This window comes from Delphinapterus leucas, unplaced genomic scaffold, assembly GCF_059928025.1.
Source record: "Delphinapterus leucas isolate spDelLeu-1000000601 "Yukka" unplaced genomic scaffold, BTC_Dleu_Yukka2 spDelLeu_asBTCV2_sq57, whole genome shotgun sequence".
Lineage (NCBI taxonomy): Eukaryota > Metazoa > Chordata > Mammalia > Artiodactyla > Monodontidae > Delphinapterus > Delphinapterus leucas.
In genome coordinates this window covers 2767416-2786353 of record NW_028322266.1, presented here as the reverse complement: position 1 = coordinate 2786353, position 18938 = coordinate 2767416, and the positions used below count along the sequence as shown (strand labels likewise).

The 18938-nt window shown below is 35.3% G+C and overlaps 1 protein-coding gene and 1 pseudogene across 1 annotated transcript in view; one reads left to right on the top strand and one right to left on the bottom strand.

Annotated features, from left to right (window-relative positions):
* The window catches only part of LOC149743909 (uncharacterized), a 200468-nt gene that overhangs the window by 99063 nt on the left and 82467 nt on the right, over positions 1-18938 (bottom strand). The window lies entirely within an intron of this gene.
* The window catches only part of LOC149743910 (FUN14 domain-containing protein 1 pseudogene), a 49411-nt pseudogene continuing 30628 nt past the window's right edge, over positions 156-18938 (top strand).

Sequence of the window (18938 nt, the reverse complement as noted above, 5' to 3'; positions counted from 1 at the left end):
TGCTCTAATTTGAAATGAATCATGCTACTGGAAATAACCAATAATCTTTATTAAAATAAAATTATTTAAATTAAATTTCTATTGTTTCATTACTTATGTTTGTAAATAATAATTGTGAGTAAAATCACATGCAAATTTATTATGTCAACAAAAATTCCATTCTTCTTAGACAAAGAATAGAAAAGTATCTAGATTGAAAATTCACTGAATTGAGACTTATAACAAGGATTAATGTTTTACTTCTGCATTTCCAATGTTTTATGCTCCTTCTAATACTAAATTAGAGTGACTGGAGTATTAAACTACCAATTGGGACACCTTAATTCCAGCTATAAATTCCCACAATTTATTCACAAATCTGTAACAGAAATAAACAAAAAAAGTTCTCCTCCCTAAAAATAAAAAATGGAAAGATACTATAGTAGCTATGAATATACGTATTATTAAGTTACATTTTATTTTATCAATACTATAGTATATATCATTTGACATTAATATGCTATATTTATAATGACATTGTTTTACAACATTCTTAAAATATAGGGTTTCATTTTTTCATTTCCTTATTCTTAATCATCAATAAGGTATTAAATTAGATGCTGGAGTAAAATGTCAAAAAATCCTAAACACTTTAGAAGGAGATAATTTTGTTATAGTTGCAAAACTAGTCTCTTTAATGCATCATATTAGGTTCTGACATTTCAATCTATTACAAGAATCCTTTGTTGACTGGATTTATCTCTTTAAATCCAATTTATCTCCACCTAAGTGCTACTTTTCTTGACACATAACATGATTTACCTGGATATTAGAGATAAAGTCTAATAATATTTCATCACTTGCTTAAATATTTGCTACATGATATTAAATTTTCCTTTATTACTTTGGAAAAAAATATTATATACAAATTTTATACTGAGTGAGTAAGGAAAAGATACATAGTAAGTACCTAATATATTTCCCATTCCCTTCATATTTTAAAAATTTAATTACCCTCCTCACTAAGTTTCTCAAAAATCACATGGTTCAATTTAGTACTATCAAGTTTTCACTTTTCAAAATACAGAACATTATTTAAGTAATCACCAAAAGAAGGAAGAAGTAAAAATAGAAACTATTAAAAGTATTTGTCTCTAGGAAATTGGGCTACTTTCAGGGAATGGTGAAGTAGGGGATTATTGCTTTCATTATAAATTGATTTTGGCCTTATAACTTAAAATATCTGGTACAAATTCTATTTACAATAACAATTATAAAAATACTAATTCTCAAATATCTGGAATTCAAAAGCATTTTTAAATTTTGTAGTATGTGGCTCATGGAAACAGACTATGAAAAACATGTGCAAAAAATAAAATGGACAGAATTCTTTTAGAAAGGCATAAATGCTAAGAAAGCAACAAAATAGCACATATTCCTGAGAGTGATAAAGGATCAGGAGTTCGATGGTCAAGAAAAACTGAACAACAATTCTCTATTTTCTCCTTCCCCTGGCCTTTGGTAACCACAATTCTACTCTCTACTTTTATGAGTTTGACTATTTTAGGTACCTTATATAAGTAGAATCATGCAGTATTTGTCCTTCTGTGACCAGCTTACCTCACTTACCATAATGTCCTCCAGGTTCATTCATGCTGTCACATATGGCAGAATTTCCTTCTTTTTTAAGCCTGAATAGTTTGATTCATGCAAGATGAATAAGTTCTAGAGATGTGTTGTACAACAAGTTGCCTATAGTTCGCAATACTCTCTTGTGCACTTAAAAATTTGTTAAGTGGGTAGATCTCACGTTAAGTGTCCTTACCACACTTAAAAAAAAAAAAAAAAGGGCTCCCCTGGTGGCGCAGTGGTTGAGAGTCCACCTGCCGATGCAGGGGACACAGATTCGTGTCCCGGTCCGGGAAGATCCCACATGCCGCAAAGCGGCTGGGCCCGTGAGCCCTGGCTGCTGAGCCTGTGCGTCTGGAGCCTGTGCTCTGCAACGGGAGAGGCCACAACAGTGAGAGGCCCGCGTACCGCAAAAAAAAAAAAAAAGAAAGAAAAGAAAAGATGTGTTGGAAAGGTGAAAAGGAACAGATACATAAATGAGGGAGTCAGCCTTCAGAAGATCTGGTGGCAGAATATTCCATAAGAAGGAAAGGGAAAATATATCTTTAAAGTGGAATAATAAAAAGACAAGTGACTATAGGAAAAGGGGAAATGAAAGTGAGAACAGAGAAGTAAACCAGGTCGGACTGGGCCTTGGAAGACGTGTTTAAAATTTAATCTCTTCGAGAATTCTAATAGGGTTCTAATTCCAATGGGAGTTCACTGTAGTGTTTGAAAATGAGAATGATGTTACATATATTAAAACTACAAAAATATTCTCAAAAAAAATGAAGAAAAATTCTAGAGGAAAAAAGTTGTACATGGACATGTGATTGATTACTTCATGGGTCTTTATAGATTTCACCAGCCAGAAATTTTCAAGGATGCTCTATAAATGGGGTTCAATTAATTATGTCTTTTCTGTCTTGGATGGTGTCCTTGGTTGATCATCTTATTCCTGGATGGTGACATTGAATTCCTAAATAAAGTCTGTCACTCTATTAAGGGCATTTAGTTATTGTCAAAGTAATTGTGAATAATTCCTCACATCTAACCCAAGCTCCAAGAAAGTTTCTAGATAAAACAAAAAATATCTGAGTTCAGAGCTGCTTTCCAGGCCATTAAAAAAAACCCATGAATCATTAATATAATTTTTTCTAAGATTCCCTCAGAGATAAATGGCACATAGTCAATTGTTCGAAATGACATAAACCTAACTAAGAAAATAGAAGAAAGAATTTGAGAAACGACTTGAGTTGAGAGTCAGGGGCTAAATAGCAGAATAACACTTTGGAAGCCAACTGTAGAGCTGTAGATGCAAATGATGGAGAATAATCTCAAGGCTGAACTAAGAGATTTGAAAATCGCTCCCAAGATAGAAGGGTACATTCCTTCTGTCATGTTTTGTGCTTCCTGTTCATAGTAAATTGTGAAGAGAGAGAGAGAAGAGGGGAGAGAGAAAGAAAGAAAGAAAGAAAGAAAGAAAGAAAGGGGAAGGGGAAGGGGAAGAATGGGAAGGGATGGGAAGGAGGAAGGAGGGAAGGAAGGAAGGAAGGGAAGGCGGAAGTTAAAAAAAGAAAATTAAATAAAGAGAAAATGGGCACAGTATTTTTCTTCAAGAATTAGTCTTCCTGATTAAAGGAAAATTTTAAAGTATGTATTTAAGATTTATCCTAAGATAAGAACAGTGCAATTACCTGGAAGTATAAGGTTTTGGACTAAATATTTGAATTTTTTACTTTTCTGTAAGTTCTTGAAAGGTTTCACCTCACTTCTATTCATATACTAATACTAACGCCAATTCATGCTAATTAAAAAGAACAACAGTAAATAGAGTAAAAGTGAGTTTCACCAGAACTTTAACTAAAATTAGGATGTAAGCTCATAAGTTACAATGTAGATATTTGTCTATGATATCACTATCTGAAGTTTTACTGCTGAATATGTGTGCTTTAAACTGACTATAACTCTACTAAAAAAAAATAATTGGAGGCTTGGGTTTGTGAAATCTCCCACAAAGAGAATACTCTGATGCTTTCATAAATTTTCATTATCTGCTCCTTCACGCTGTTCTGTTCTACCTGGCTGTCTCCAACCATGATACAATTTTTGAGGGCCAGTTTAAAATGCATCTCCCATGTAGTAATCATTTAGTTCCATTGCTTTCATAGTAGACAACTATAAATTAATATACCCTCTTTCCTTAAATATATTTATGCCATTTTACCTCATACTGTAATCATCTTTGGCATGTTTTTCTAAACCTCACCTTCCTTCCTGGTGCACACTGATCTGAACCAGGTCAAATAACAAGGTTCTTTGTGGTAGATGTTACCACTGATATAGTTGGATGAAAGCTGTAGGTTTCCTCTCTCCCCTAAACATTACCAGGTGGATGCTAAAATTAAAGCAAGTACGAGAAAAAAATCCACCACCACACACACCTATATTTATGAGTAAAAAGACACAAAAACTTGTACAATCTTTTCTTAAAGATCCAGTAAATTCCTAGCTTTCTAGCCTTTATCCACCTTCATACAACTTATGTAGGGTTTGTTTCTGACAGAAGTAAAATTATTTTAGTGTAAGATGAAATTAATTTCAAGTGGAAAAATCCTCTGAATCTAAGCCCTAGGACAATAACACCACTCAAAAGTGTGTATTATATTAGGTTTTTCTGTAAATTCAAAGTCAGAGATGTTGTTATAATATTTCTAAGAAATCAATATATCTTGAACATCACTTATTAAAACAAGTAAAAAAAGTATTTCTTGTAAAATTTTATTCTGATTAATAAATCTCTAATATTCATCTAGGAAATCTAGAATTTCTAAAGCATAGATACAACTGACACTTTTCCTCTCTTCCTCTCTGCCCCTCACCCCACACTCACATCCAGCTTTCATTCTTGAATAGGACACTTAAAAGTAATACATCTTGCATGTTGATTAAAATTCACTAAGAGATTTATCTATAATTTTAATTGCATTTCTGCTAGAATACTTGGAAATAAATTTTAGATAGCATATTTCACAAACATCATATTTAAAATTTCTTCAAGTCAGTATTGTACAAATTTATGATTGTAAAATCCTACAATTTTAGGATTGTATTAGTTTACAAAATATTTGTTGTCTCTTCACTATGAGAGGACTTACATTCCTATCTCATTAACTCCAGGCTTGACTATTGTACTTACACTGAATTTGACCAATAAAATATGAACAGAAGAGGGATGAGGCACTTCCAAGGAAAATCTTTAAGAACCTTTGATGGTTCCATCATTTTATCTTTTCCATTTCCCATGAAAACAGAAATATATTTAACTGGGACTGGTCATCTAGCTCAGTTCCTTTAATAAAAATGAGAAGCACATCCACAGACAAACCATCATGAACATGTCACAATAATAGGAAATGCATCATTTTTATTTCCTTTTTTGTATGTGTCCCTGAAACTTTGTGGTTTATAACTTAAGCATAACTTAGCTAAGGCTGACCAATGTGAGTACACAATTTTTTGTTTATTTGTTTGTTTTGCATATATATTGTTCCAAAAAAGAGCAATGTTATTTTTCAAATTTTAGGTGCTTAATAATTATTTTTCCTATGACTGAATTTTGCTGTCATGTATTAAGTATAAACTTGCCATAGAATATTTAGATATATTGTTTTTCTCTATTTTGGTATTTAGGTTAAAACACAGTTACTCACATCTCTCAAACCTTATTATATCCCTAAGGAGTGTGTGGATGCATAGATAGATAGAGCAGCTCTAATTTGAAAATTGAATCAAAATCTCTGAAAGAGGGACCAGATATTTGCATATTCATCAACCTTACTCAGATAAGTATAATGCACACCGAAGTTGTAGAACTGTTGTTAAATGCGATGATACCTAAATCTTTTAACCATTCATAAACATAAAAATACAATATGTCAGAAATAATTTTAGTTACTTGCCATGAAAAGCAAAGAAAATTAAAATGTATATGCAATGTATAGGTGTTTTTTATTCAGAACTATTTATCAAATATATATAATTTTATGTAATTTTATACATAAATTTCAAAATTTATGCATTCTACATATAAAATTTTAGAATCTAAAATTAACGCATTTATCACTTGAATCTTTCAGAATTGTTTGTCAGAGTTTCTCTTCCATATCCTGTTTTTTCACTTGGAGTCATCTTCATTTCTTTCAACTAACAATTAAAGATTATTTAAGAACAAGATTTGTCTTCTCATTAGGGAGAAAAAATAAAGATTTATTAATTGCAAATTCCTCCTAATAAACATGTGGGGAAATTTACATTTTACAAGGAGATATCAATGTTTTTCCTTCTCTTTTTTACCTGTCCACGACTACTGTCCAAATAAGAATGACATATTAATTAAGCAAAATCAAGATGTTACCTATGAATCTCACATTTTGATAAAGATTGCTGTTCTTTTGATTACATTCCTCCTCAGCTTACCATTAACTTATCATTCACCTTCTCTCTTAACCAGATATGACATATTATGGAGATACTACTACAAAGAAATGATACAATTTAGAAGAAAATGCTGGATAGGTTTTAGGATAGGTTCTGCTGCTAACAAGAACAAAAATGTTATATACATTTGAAAAATTGTCAAAATAGCAAAAATTGTCAGGTCAAGATTTGAGTAAAATAAGAAAGCCACAGAGGTAACATACAAAAAGATAACATACAAAATATGCAGTAGAGTTTTAAAATTATATTGAGACATATCACAAAACACTTTAGACCAAGGTTCCTCAACCTTGGCACTATTAACATTTTGGATCAAATAAGGTTTGGTTGATGGGAAGGTTGTCCTCTATATTGCAGGATAGTTCACAGCATCCTAGTTTCTACCTACTAAATGTCAATAGAAAAAATCCTGTTGTGACCAAAAAAAAAAAAAAAAAAATCCCATTGAGGGCAAATTAGCCCTCATTTAAGAACCAATGCTCTAGGTCAGTAAATAAAATTGAGGTTAAAAAAAATGTTTTTTAATTTCTGGAAATACATAACCTACAAAAATTGACACAAGAAGAAAATGAAAACTTAAACAATCCTTTACTCATAGTAACAAATTAAATAGTACTGAAGCCACTATCCTCATCCACAAAAATTCTCCCCCCCAAAATAATATTTCTAGATGGACCACTGCATAGAGGATTTCTACTGTGCCAACACAGCTAGGCTGATGCTGCCTTTTTACAGAATTCTCTTTCCTACATAATTACAGGTTAGCATGACCAAATGAAGCACTTTGCAAGAAATTTGGAAGGGAGAACTATGTAGCAGACACATTAATTTTACATTAGGAAGGTTTTTTGTTTGTTTCCGTTTCTTTGCTTTTATGGCTTCCAAATGGGCTGTGAAATTTGGAGCAAAAAAAATGATGAATTCACAACACTAATTTTCCTGCCCCAATCTCTTATAAGGGAGCTGACTACCATAAAATAAAACCTCATCTTCTATAGACATAGTGCTCATATTTATAAAAGTCATACCTGTGTCAAAGAGTGTTTTTCCTATGTTTTCCTCTATGAGTTTTATAGTGTCTGGTCTTACATTTAGGTCTTTAATCCATTTGGAGTGTATTTTTGTGTATGGTGTTAGGTAGTGTTCTCATTTCATTCTTTTACATGTAGCTGTCCAGTTTTCCCAGCACCACTTATTGAAGAGGCTGTCTTTTCTCCATTGTATGTTCTTGCCTCCTTTGTCATAAATTAGGCAACCATATGTGTGTGGGTCTATCTCTGGTCTTTCTATCTTGTTCCATTGATCTATATTTCTGTTTTTGTGCCAGCACCATATTGTCTTGATTACTGTAGCTTTGTAGTATCGTTTGAAGTTGTGGAGCCTGATTCCTCCAGCTCCACTTTTCTTTGCAGTATTATTTTGGCTATTCAGGGTCTTTTGTATTCCCATATGAATGTGGTACTGATGAACATAGTGGCAGGGCAGGAATGTAGATATAGGGAATGGAGTTGAAGACACGGGGTGGAGGGGCAAGCTGGGGTGAAGTAAGAGTAGCATTGACATATATACACTACCAAATGGTAAATATTTAGCTAGTGGGAAGCAGCAGCATAGCACAGGGAGATCAGCTCGGTACTTTGTGATGACCTAGAGGGGTGGAATAGAGAGGATGGGAGGGAGGCTCAAGAGGGAGGAGATATGGGGATATATGTATGTATATGGCTGATTCACTTTGTTGTACAACAGAAACTAACACAGTATTGTGAAGCAATTATACTCCAATAAAGATCTATAAAAAATCATACCTAAATTATAAGATTACAGAATTGGATTCTCAAGCTTGCAAGGCTTTTTATGACAAATTTAGGGTATTGATTGGGAAGGATTGGGGTCCTAAATATTAGGATAGAGGCATATGGAAAAATTCCAAATAAGATTGGAAAGTTGAACTTTTAAACTCTGCTAAACTGCCTTTCTTTTAGAATTATCTCTTCAACCTCTTGTTTTAAAGACGTTAGTTTCCTCTTGTTTGAAGAAACTATAATTTCCTCCCCACTGAGACAGTTCTCTTGCAAGAAGAGACTGCTAATCCTCTCCATATCCTATCTCCAACAATTCTTAATGCTCCTACATCTATAACCAGAGTCAAGTTCCATCAGGGCCCAGAAGGTAATGTACAAAGTGTGACATGGAAAGTATTACACATACCAAAAATTTTTCACATATGATTTTAACATTCTACATTTACCAAAACCTAGGTAAACAAGTGAGAATTAATCCTAAGGTTTTTAGATTAAGGTAGAAGAAATACAAATTTGGCTCAGGCTGAGGAGAGCAATAAGGTCTCACTTAGCCAAGATTCTGGATTCAATATGTTAAATCAAGAAGATAGGAGTAGCTTTAACATTTTCCTTTGCAAATGACTAAAATCTGGGACCAAAAAGTGCTTACATTTAATTAAATTAAATGCTAGAAATTCCCTGTCATATTACTGAGGGATATAACCAAAGTCTTAGTGAGATCGGAACAGTAGAATGTATTTATGATGTCATATTTGTTTATTTATCTCCTAATGCACCCCTCAGGTGGATCAGAATACACTCTCTTCATTAAGTCTGGAAGAAATATATTCATGGGGAGTCCACAGTGTCCTTAATGAGCTCCTTTGTGATTACATATTTTTTTCTTTTTAAATATATATTTACTTATTTAACTACATCGGGTCTTGGGTGGGGCAAGTGGGACCTTCGCTGCAACCTGAGGGATCTTTCATTGTGGTGCATGAGCTCCTCATTACGACGAGCAGGCTTCTCTCTAGTTGTGGTGCACAGGCTCCAGAGCACACAGGCTCAGTAGATGCGATGTGCAGGCTTCTCTCTAGTTGTGGCTCATGGGCTCCACAGTGCACAGGCTCTGTAGTTTGCAGCACGTGGGCTATCTAGTTGTGGTGCACGGGCTCCGGAGTGCACGGGCTCAGTAGTTGCGACACACCGGCTCAGCTGCCCTGTGGCATGTGGGATCTTAGTTCTCCAACCAGGGATGGAACTCGCGTCCCCTGCATTCTTAACCACTGGACCACCAGGGAAGTCCCTGTGATTACTTTCTATTGTTCAGAAATATAAGCAGAAACTACTGTCATGGATCTGGGCTCCCAGAAATCAATGGGGATAATGGAATTCCAGGGTGGCAGATGGCAAATAGAGGCACTTAATCTCCAGAGATAAAATAGTAATGGTAACTCCACTGCAGAGCAGAGCTGAAGCAGGAATCAGAATGTCTATGCTGCAAAGATTTTGGTGTTGAATAGTTCATCATTATGTACCTAGAACTAAAATAAATGAGTAGTCTGTTAAATTTGTAAAAGTAAAAATTCCCAAATGTGTTAACCGTGATCTGTTTTAGAACACAATACAGTCACAGACATCCCTCAACCAGTTTACAGTAACCAGAGTCATTTTAATGAAAAGAAGACTGAGTCCACTTGAGGAAAGACCTAGCTATATAGCCCAAAATGGATATTGTTAATATTTCTCCTAGCTTTTCCCTAAAGACCTGCAAATATTTACCATGGTTACTATGAACTGGTGAAGGTGAAATTATCAGACTTTTCAAGGGCATTTGACATTGACTCTGACCTCCCACTGATGCCTGGAGATAAAAATAGAACTGTAATGTACTAGTCAGAAGAGAGGCTTATGAAGGTCACATAATCAATGGAGTGTGTCCATTTCATAGTAGACCCAGTGGACACCTAAACCCACACCGTGACTATCTTCTGAGTTCCAAAATACATAATCAGATAGCACATGCTCATCAGCGGACTTGGTTCTTTAACCCGTGGAAAGGGCTTTGTTATGGTAGGGAAAGCCTAGTGAAAACCCCTAGATCTTCCTTTACACATAAAATATAAAACCGGAAACAACATCACATCCCAAGAGGGATTTCAGAGATTAACGTCACTATCAAGCCCCTAAAAATGCTGGAGTTTATTCCTACCACAGCTAATTCAACTTACCTATTTTGCTTGTGCAGAGGACAGATGTAAATAACCATTATGAAATGAGATTATTGAAAATATAATCATGCAGTGATTCCAATTGCATCTGCTAATCTAGATGTAGTTTCATTGCTGGAGCAAATCATTACATCTCCTGTCAACTGATAGGCAATGATAGATGTGGACAATGCTTTTCTTCTCTAAACTTTTGAGCAAAGAGGTAGTTTGCTTTCAGCAGGTAGAGCCAGAAACACAATTGTACTATTCTAGCTCAGGGGTATATTAACTGTTAAGCGTTCTGTCATAGTCTAGTCTGTAATGACCTGAAACACCTCTCAATTCAAAAGGATGTCATGTTTATACATTACATTTATGATGCGGTGATTTTGCATCTGATGAAGAGGAAGTATCAGCAACTCTAGAGACTTTGACATGCATGTTAGAATGTTAGGAAGTATCAGCAACTCTAGAGACTTTGACATGCACGTTAGAGACTTTGACATGCATGTTAGAAGTTAGTCTGTAATGACCTGAAACACCTCTCAATTCAAAAGGATGTCATGTTTATACATTACATTTATGATGCGGTGATTTTGCATCTGATGAAGAGGAAGTATCAGCAACTCTAGAGACTTTGACATGCATGACATGGTGGGGTGTTGCTTCATGTTTATGTCATGTTTATACATTACATTTATGATGCGGTGATTTTGCATCTGATGAAGAGGAAGTATCAGCAACTCTAGAGACTTTGACATGCATGTTAGAATTTGGGAATGCATCCCACAAAATTCAGGGACTTGCCACCTTGGTGACATTTCTAGGGGCTCCATCTCATAGGAATGTTGAAATATCCCTTCCAAGATGAGAGATAAATTGCTGCATCTTGTCCCTCTACTATTGAGAAAAGTTTTAACAGTCTATGGGTCTCTTTAGATTTGGAATGCCACATATATCTCACTTTGCTGTATTATTCTTACTCATTTATTTAGTATCCTGAAAAGCTGCCAGTTTTGAGTGAGACTAAGTTTCTGCAACATGTCCATCTGCCAAGAAAGCTGTTCTGCTTGGACCATATGACTCAACGGATCCAATTTTGTTTTAAGTGTTTATGGCAGAAAACAAATGTATTGAACCTTTTGCAGGCTGGTATAAATGATTCACAGAATGGAGTTTTGGAATTTTGGAGAAAGCTATAATAGTTCCTACATATAACTTTCCTTCTGAGACATCACTTCTTTTTGATACCTTGCCTTAGCAAAGATGAAGTGCTTTATTTAACACAGGGCAGCCAGTTATCATAAAGCCTGAGACGCCCATCATGAACTGGGTTTATCTCAAGGAAATCAATTGCTGCTAAGAAAGTACATGGATACAAAACTTCAAATTTACAAAGTTCTATACAGGATGGAGGCTGACTTTTGCAATACTTTAATTTTTTTTTTGGTTAAAGGAAAATAATTTTTATATTCAAATGCATATAAGTCTTAAGCAACTTACAGAATTTACTGTTGGAGTAAAAATGATTTTGGGAGCAAGACAAGCACCTCAAAGAGGAGAAGCAAAGATTAAAGAATTGGGGGCTTCCCTGGTGGCGCAGTGGTTGACAGTCCAACTGCCGATGCAGGGGACGCGGGTTCGTGCCCTGGTCCGGGAAGATCCCACATGCCGCGGAGCGCCTGGGGCCCGTGAGCCATGGCCGCTGAGCCTGCGCGTCCGGAGCCTGTGCTCCGCAACGGGAGAGGCCACAACAGTGAGAGGCCCGCGTACAGAAAAAAAAAAAAAAAAAAAGAATTCGGAGCCGCTGTAATCAAGGCAGGCTCTGCCTCCCAGATACCCTGCTCCTGAGCTGTGTTCTTTCCCAACAAAGCCTGCTGCCTGACAGCACCAGACCCTGTGCAGAAAAAAAAAAAAAATTGGTTTATTTGTTTTGTTTAAGTAAATCAATAAACGACAAATGGTCTTGAATAAGGAGGGAAGGGGGCAGGGCACAACCTTTAAAAGAATGATATAGCCATAGGACATGACAAAAACTGTTTAGAACCAACCTGGTCCAAGATGGCGGAAGATTTGACTCCCAGTGGACCTTGGGCTTCATTATATGCTCATTGTAATACATTAGCATGCTAAATGACACACCCACCAGCACCATGACAGTTACGAGGCTGACTATAAAAGACCAAAAAGTGGGCGGTGGCCCAATTCCTGGAAATCCCCATCCCTTCCCCCAAATAGTTGGAATAATCCTCCGACTCATTAGTCTATGAAATTACTCACCCCTATAAAAACTGACAACCCTGTACCCTGGGGCCTCTTACCTTCAGAGATGGCCCACACTCTGTGGAGTATGTATCTCCCTGAATAAACCTTCTTTCACTTTACTATAGCTCTCTCTTGAACTCTTTCCTGTGCGAAGCCAAGAATCCACACTTGGCAGCCGTCCCAGGGACTCGCCTGAGACCTGGGACGTGACCATCTTCTCGCACTCCACTTTATCTCCTGCAAGTCTGAATTGAAATAATAAATATTAAATTAGCTTTCTTCTAAAGGGATTTTTACATTTTCTTTAGTTTATGATAAGCCTAGAATGTGTGGTAACTTGGAATAAGAAAAAAAGAAAGATTTGAACGCAAAAGGCTGTAATGAACTACAAGGGGATGATTGGGTTCTATGGATAAACTGAGGAAGATAAGGATGCCAAAGATTCCACAGTTAAGTCATTTGCTGTTTTGTGTTTGTTTATGAGTTCTCTCCTGTGTGGTCAGGTCACTGGAAGTTGCTGTTCTCTTGCTCTCTGTACATCCCCAGCTAGACCAGTGCCTGGGGTCTAGCTACACCCTACTCACATGACTGACCTTCCTACATACTGTCCCCAGGCCCCAGCTAGAGATTGTTCTTATCAAAGAGGAGGTGAGGGGCATGCCCGCTGCTAGTTTCCCTGGTAACCAATGAGCTAACCTGACTTCAATTCCCCCTATAACTGCCAATCTCCTCTTCCCCCCAGGAGCAAAGACTGGCACCATGTGCTGCCCACCATCTGCTGCACATGGTGGGGTGTTGCTTCAGAAGTATAAGATCCCGCTATCCATTAAACCATTGATGTCTCTGTCACTGACTCCGGGCTCTTTCTTTGTCTTGAAGCTGGGCAACTACAGGCCTTGAAGGCCAGTGGGGTGCAACCCAACACCTCCTTAATGCCCATATTTTGTTTACTGAATACAATCAAAGTTGTTATTGACAATTTGGAGAGTAATGCAAAGGACACATTAGTGGTAGGATGTCAGCAGTTGCAAAAAATAAGCCTCAATTTTGGTGATTTCAGATTGAGCTGGAATAGAACTCCCTTGGAAAATTTTAAAGTATATTTATAATAATAAAACCAACAACAATAGTGGTAGTTGTAATAATATAAACAATGATAATGACTGCCAACATTAATGCACACTATCTGACTCAGGTATTGTTGAAGTGCTTTACCTGGATTATCACTTAATTATCACTATAATGTATGAGGTAAAACTGTTGTTCCCTCTGTTTTCAGTGAAGAATTTGAGTCACCAAAAATTTAAGAAACTTGCCAAAGATCAAACTTCTTACAAATGAAAGTCGCAGAGAGTCAGAGTTGGTAGACTTAGCTAATCACCCTACACTAGTATACTCTCCATTCACAGAAATGAGGGGAGAGGGAATTTAGCCTTTGATTTATATTAATTGATAGAGTAATTCTAGAACACTGAGCTTCTGTGGGTTATGAATGCTATATTTGTGTTTATTTTGTATGTATTTCCTACCTTTTAAGATTATTTTTCATTTTATTTATGTGCGACAGAATTGTGTCATGAAATAAATATCACTAGAAATATATTTCTCATACTGTCAACTGGTTGCCAAGCCACGTACTTATAACTGTTTAAAACTGAGCAAGTACTATTATGTAAACAGATGTTTCATCCTCCATAAGACTGGTGATTTATGAAATACATTTTGTAATAAGTTAAGAAGACTGTAGAAATATCACTTCCCCATAAATGAAACAAAAGAATCAATTTATTACACAGAAAATGGGTAATGTGGAAATTGGATTCTGTGACAACTCATTGAACAAACAATCATGAGCAACCACAATAAAATGTAATTTCCTTTACCTTAAATTCTTTAAAGTTAGCAGTTAAAGCTGGATTCTCATATATGCCATTCCATATCTTCCAAGAAAATGATTTTGTGTGTCAAATATCTGTAGCAAGGATAATTCATGAGCTGAGATTTTAAGGGTGAAGAAACCAATGAAAAGTTGCACTGGTGTTCCTTTGCTTCAGACTTATAACTGCACAATGTTAATTTTTTTTCAGTTTTGTGTGAGCTTATGTAGTGACAGGAAAGCATAATATAATCAAGACAGCAGGGAGCTTCTCTCTACAACTCGAATGAATTTACATTTGTCCATTATGTAAATGATTCTTCACTATTTTCCTATTTGCCTATTTGAAGTAGCGTCAGAGTGAATTTCCATGTGCACTTATGAAAGTGTTTTCAAAGTCTTTCTACAATGATACAAAAATACTCATTTTTTCATTAATATTAAGATAAGTTACTGGTGTATTTCTATCAGAAATAAGAAATTGGTCAAATGTGTTCTTATTTTCTTTATTTATCTTGTATATGATTTATCCTGCAAAGCTAAGTCTGTTAATAGATTTATTTCATAACCTGAATTAGCCATGATTATAGTTTTAATAGTTGGAGGTCATTAAATACTTTTTATAATGTTTTTATAATAATTAGTAAATCCTCTAAAGTTTTCACTTAAAAGGGTGTGAAAACTATGTGTTAAATAAGAACAAAAATAAAATAAAAATATTATCACATCTATGACAGATATCTTTAATCAATAAATTCTAGAAATTTATCAAATAGAAAGTTTCCAGCCTCTGCAAGTTTTGAATTATATCCCTCTCGTTTTATTCTCTTGTAAGATAAATATAGTTGAATGAATTTTGCTGTAAATATGAAAAATACTTTCAACCCCAGAAGTTAAAGTGCATTTTAAAATGAATGCTTTTCAACATATTTCATTTAATAGTCAACTTTACTTTTGACTCAATGAATGCCATATATTTTTTATTCCTGAAATTTAGTTCACTTTATAGCAGTTGCACAAGTAGTCACTCACTCAGTCAGTGCAATTAATAACATACGGCAGGCAAGTAGTAAAAGTGTTTAAACCATTTATTTTCTTTAGTGCAGACTTGGGGAGGTTTGCTATGGCACAGATTTTTCACTAGTAAGCAAGTTTCTGTTCAGTAGTGTATATGACATTTTTTTCTGAGTTTATTGTCCAAAGGATAGTCTAAGCTCACAGCTCCATCCTCCTCAATGAATACTTCTCCCAAATTGCTCATCTACTTTTATGCTTTAACTATCACGTTTGTGGCCACAAACCTCATATTAACAACCAGTGCTCTAATTTTTTGTTTCTCTAATTATCTATTCAAAGCTACCTTCAAGGTATCTCCACTTTCATTTTCTCCCAACCACACAAATTTAATAGTCATAAACAAAAAGCTGTCTTTCTATTGCTCTTGTGCCTCTTCTTACCCTAGACTTTTCTTTTGCATCTGTAGATCATGCCCAGTCTGCCCTCTGCCCAGACTTGAAGTCTTCAATTTCTACTTCAGTGTCCACTTACATCCAGTACCTTCCATTGCTCTACTCTGGGCTTGTGTTCCTGCTTTAATTTGTTTCACAAAATGCCTTTATTTTGTAGTACCTCTGTCATCAAACTAAATCCCTTAGGCATCTAAGACTTTTCTGTAACTAGCAGAATGAGTTCTTTTCAGAGTCATGCTTATTTCTTATAACTATGCAAACCAACACCTTTAGTTAAGTCATCTTTATCAATACTACTCCTCCCCTTGTATCTCCTTCTACACACACACACACACACACACACACACACACACACACTTTATTCATATCGGCAACTATTCCTTTCCTCATTTTATGCCTCACATGGGCAACCGTTTCTAATATGCTCAACTAATTCAAACCATATATTTTACTCTAAAGGTTGCTTAAGAATTTTCTTGCAAATTCTGAATTGCTTATGCTTAAATATTTCAATTCTTGATATTCTCTTTTTACTACCTCATCCACTGTGTGATGCATGGTGACCTGGAATTTAAGGAAAAATTCTAGAAGGGTTTTCTAGAGGGTGGATGTTTTCTTTCATTTAAATTTTAATTAAATACATTGACATTATTTTAACACAATAGCACTTGTTTAAAAATGTTTCCTTATTTATAAATCAGTTAGATAGAATAGTAAAGGTCATAAAAACCAATTGTAATAAAACTATAAATTTCAGGATTTCTATGGGAACCTAATGCAAAATGTAATTCAGAAGAGGATATATGAAAGCAGATTCTGTAGAAATTCTCTGAGTTCAAATATGTCATTGTAGATTTTCACTCTGCTTCCAAATGACACAAGCGTGATATAAAGTGAACCTCTTTAAGTTTTTTATCATTTAAATTTGTGAATTTATTATCCATTCCAGCTTTTTAGTGTTTTTTAAAGACGTGGGTGGGATGCAGGCATTACTTCTTGCACCATTTTGGCTTCATACCACTAGATTTAAGCATTTAACAGTTGGAAGCCTCTTACGTGTTCATTTGTAGAAAATGAACTAGGGAGGATGGTTTCACAGTGACTCTCCTGCCTTCTCTCTGCTCCAAGTGGAACATCTGCTGGAGGTATGTGCATTCTTTCTGCAAAGACATGATGTCCTTGTACCCATTTTCAATTTCGTAATGATTGTCAGTGAGAACTGGTGAAGCGTGAAGTAGAGAGTGCAAGTTTGGTTGTCAGGAACAGCAATGATCTGTGCTAGATAGGAAGGTTAGATAGGAAGATAGAGGTTAGATAGGAAGAAAGGAGTTGATGTATTAAAAACGATGCTGGATTGAGGTCCTCTGGAAACCAAATTGGAGACATTTATTTGCATGAGATGTATCAGACGGTGCTCTTAGTCACAATTGCCATAAAGGAAAGGAAACAATGAGAGTTTGAACCTTGATGTAGTTGAAATAGAGGTTTCATTCACTCCTATGAGAAGCTCTAGAGTTTGTATGGCCAAATAGACTACAAGATCAAAATGAAAAATTGCAATAATGACATAGTCAGGAAATTAAAAAGAGGAAAGAAAGAAAGAATGAATGAAAGGGAGAAAGATTGAGAAGAGACTAGTGAATAGCTGTAAAACTAATCAAATTGAAAAGGAAAAATGTTTTGAATGAATAAAAAATCATAAATATCATGAAAAATAAATTAAAAATCATAAACTGTATATATTGGCAGAGCATAACAGGAAATATCTCATAAAACTTTGTGCACTGCACTAAATTTGGGTATCTTCACATAGTAGAAATCTATTTTAGTATTAACATAAAATTTCATGTTGTAAAGCCTCCTAAATAACCATTAACAAGATATAAGGACACATTTTTAACAGAATTAACTTGTAATTTTTAATGCCTGGATTTAGGAATAGTAAAATAAATACTGGGTTTTGATAAGCCCAGTGGAACACCAGGATATTTGAGAAGATAAAAAATTATTAATTTTAGTCATGAATTAAATTAATCAATACGTAAAATATCTACTATGACATTAATAACACTCAAATACAACTGATATTTTTCAGGCAGTATAGACCTTTCTTATTTTCCCTATTTTGCAACTTTTTGCTCTTTTTCAATTTTTAAAATTTATTCTTTTGTTTTTTTCCATCTGCCTCTTTCTAATGTTTATTACTGAAGCTAGATTTATGGATGTCAAAGGAACATATTAAAACCCACAAAATTTAGTATTAATGACTCCTCTGAAAATATGAAGTAAAGGCCAAATGCTGTTGAGTGGCATGTAGATGGAAACTCAAGAAAAAATAGTATTTATTATAAAATTAAGCTTATCATCAAATTTGTAAACATGTAAATGGTGTTAGAGACAAGATTTTTCTGTCAGTTTCTCTATATCAGTAGAAAAGGCAACAAGTGCAGAAAAATAAACAAGCAACAACGATGACCTTCCACATGCTATCTGCGCTCTCAATATTTTTGTACTTATTTGACATAGCAAACTCTTAATGAAATGCATGCTGGGGTAAGGAAGGGCGCTGGGGCAGATCGTTGTAACACTCTGCTGGTAAATAACATTGCTCCCCTCCTAATTCTAAGAATCATTCGGTTTCTCTAAGGAAATATATATATTTTGTTGTTGTTGTTATTGTTTGTGGGAGGAGGATGAGATGTCAATTTTGAAGCAATGGAAAAGAAGGAAAGATGTAAAGATAAAAACTGGAAAGACTAATTCCAGAACTGATTTTCAAAATTGCCTGAGAGAAATAATCTATATTGTCAGAAATCAGGATAGTGATTTCCTTTGGGAGTTGCTACCAGAAGCAAAGATGAAGGAGGCTTCTAGACTAAAATGTTTAACAAAATTAGTGTACCCCCTAGAACAGTAGCTCTTTTTTTTTTTTTTTTTTCAGTACACGGGCCTCTCACTGCTGGGGCCTCTCCCGTTGTGGAGCACAGGCTCCAGACGCGCAGGCTCAGCGGCCATGGCTCACGGGCCCAGCCGCTCCATGACATGTGGGATCTTCCCGGACCGGGGCACAAACCCGCGTCCCCTGCATCAGCAGGCGGACTCTCAACAACTGCACCACCAGGGAAGCCCAGTAGCTCATTTTTAATGCTTCAAGAATACTTAAAAATAATTTTTTAATGATTAATGTAAACTATGGAAATAGCACACAAAATAAGTACACAACTAATCATGGTAATTCATACCTGTT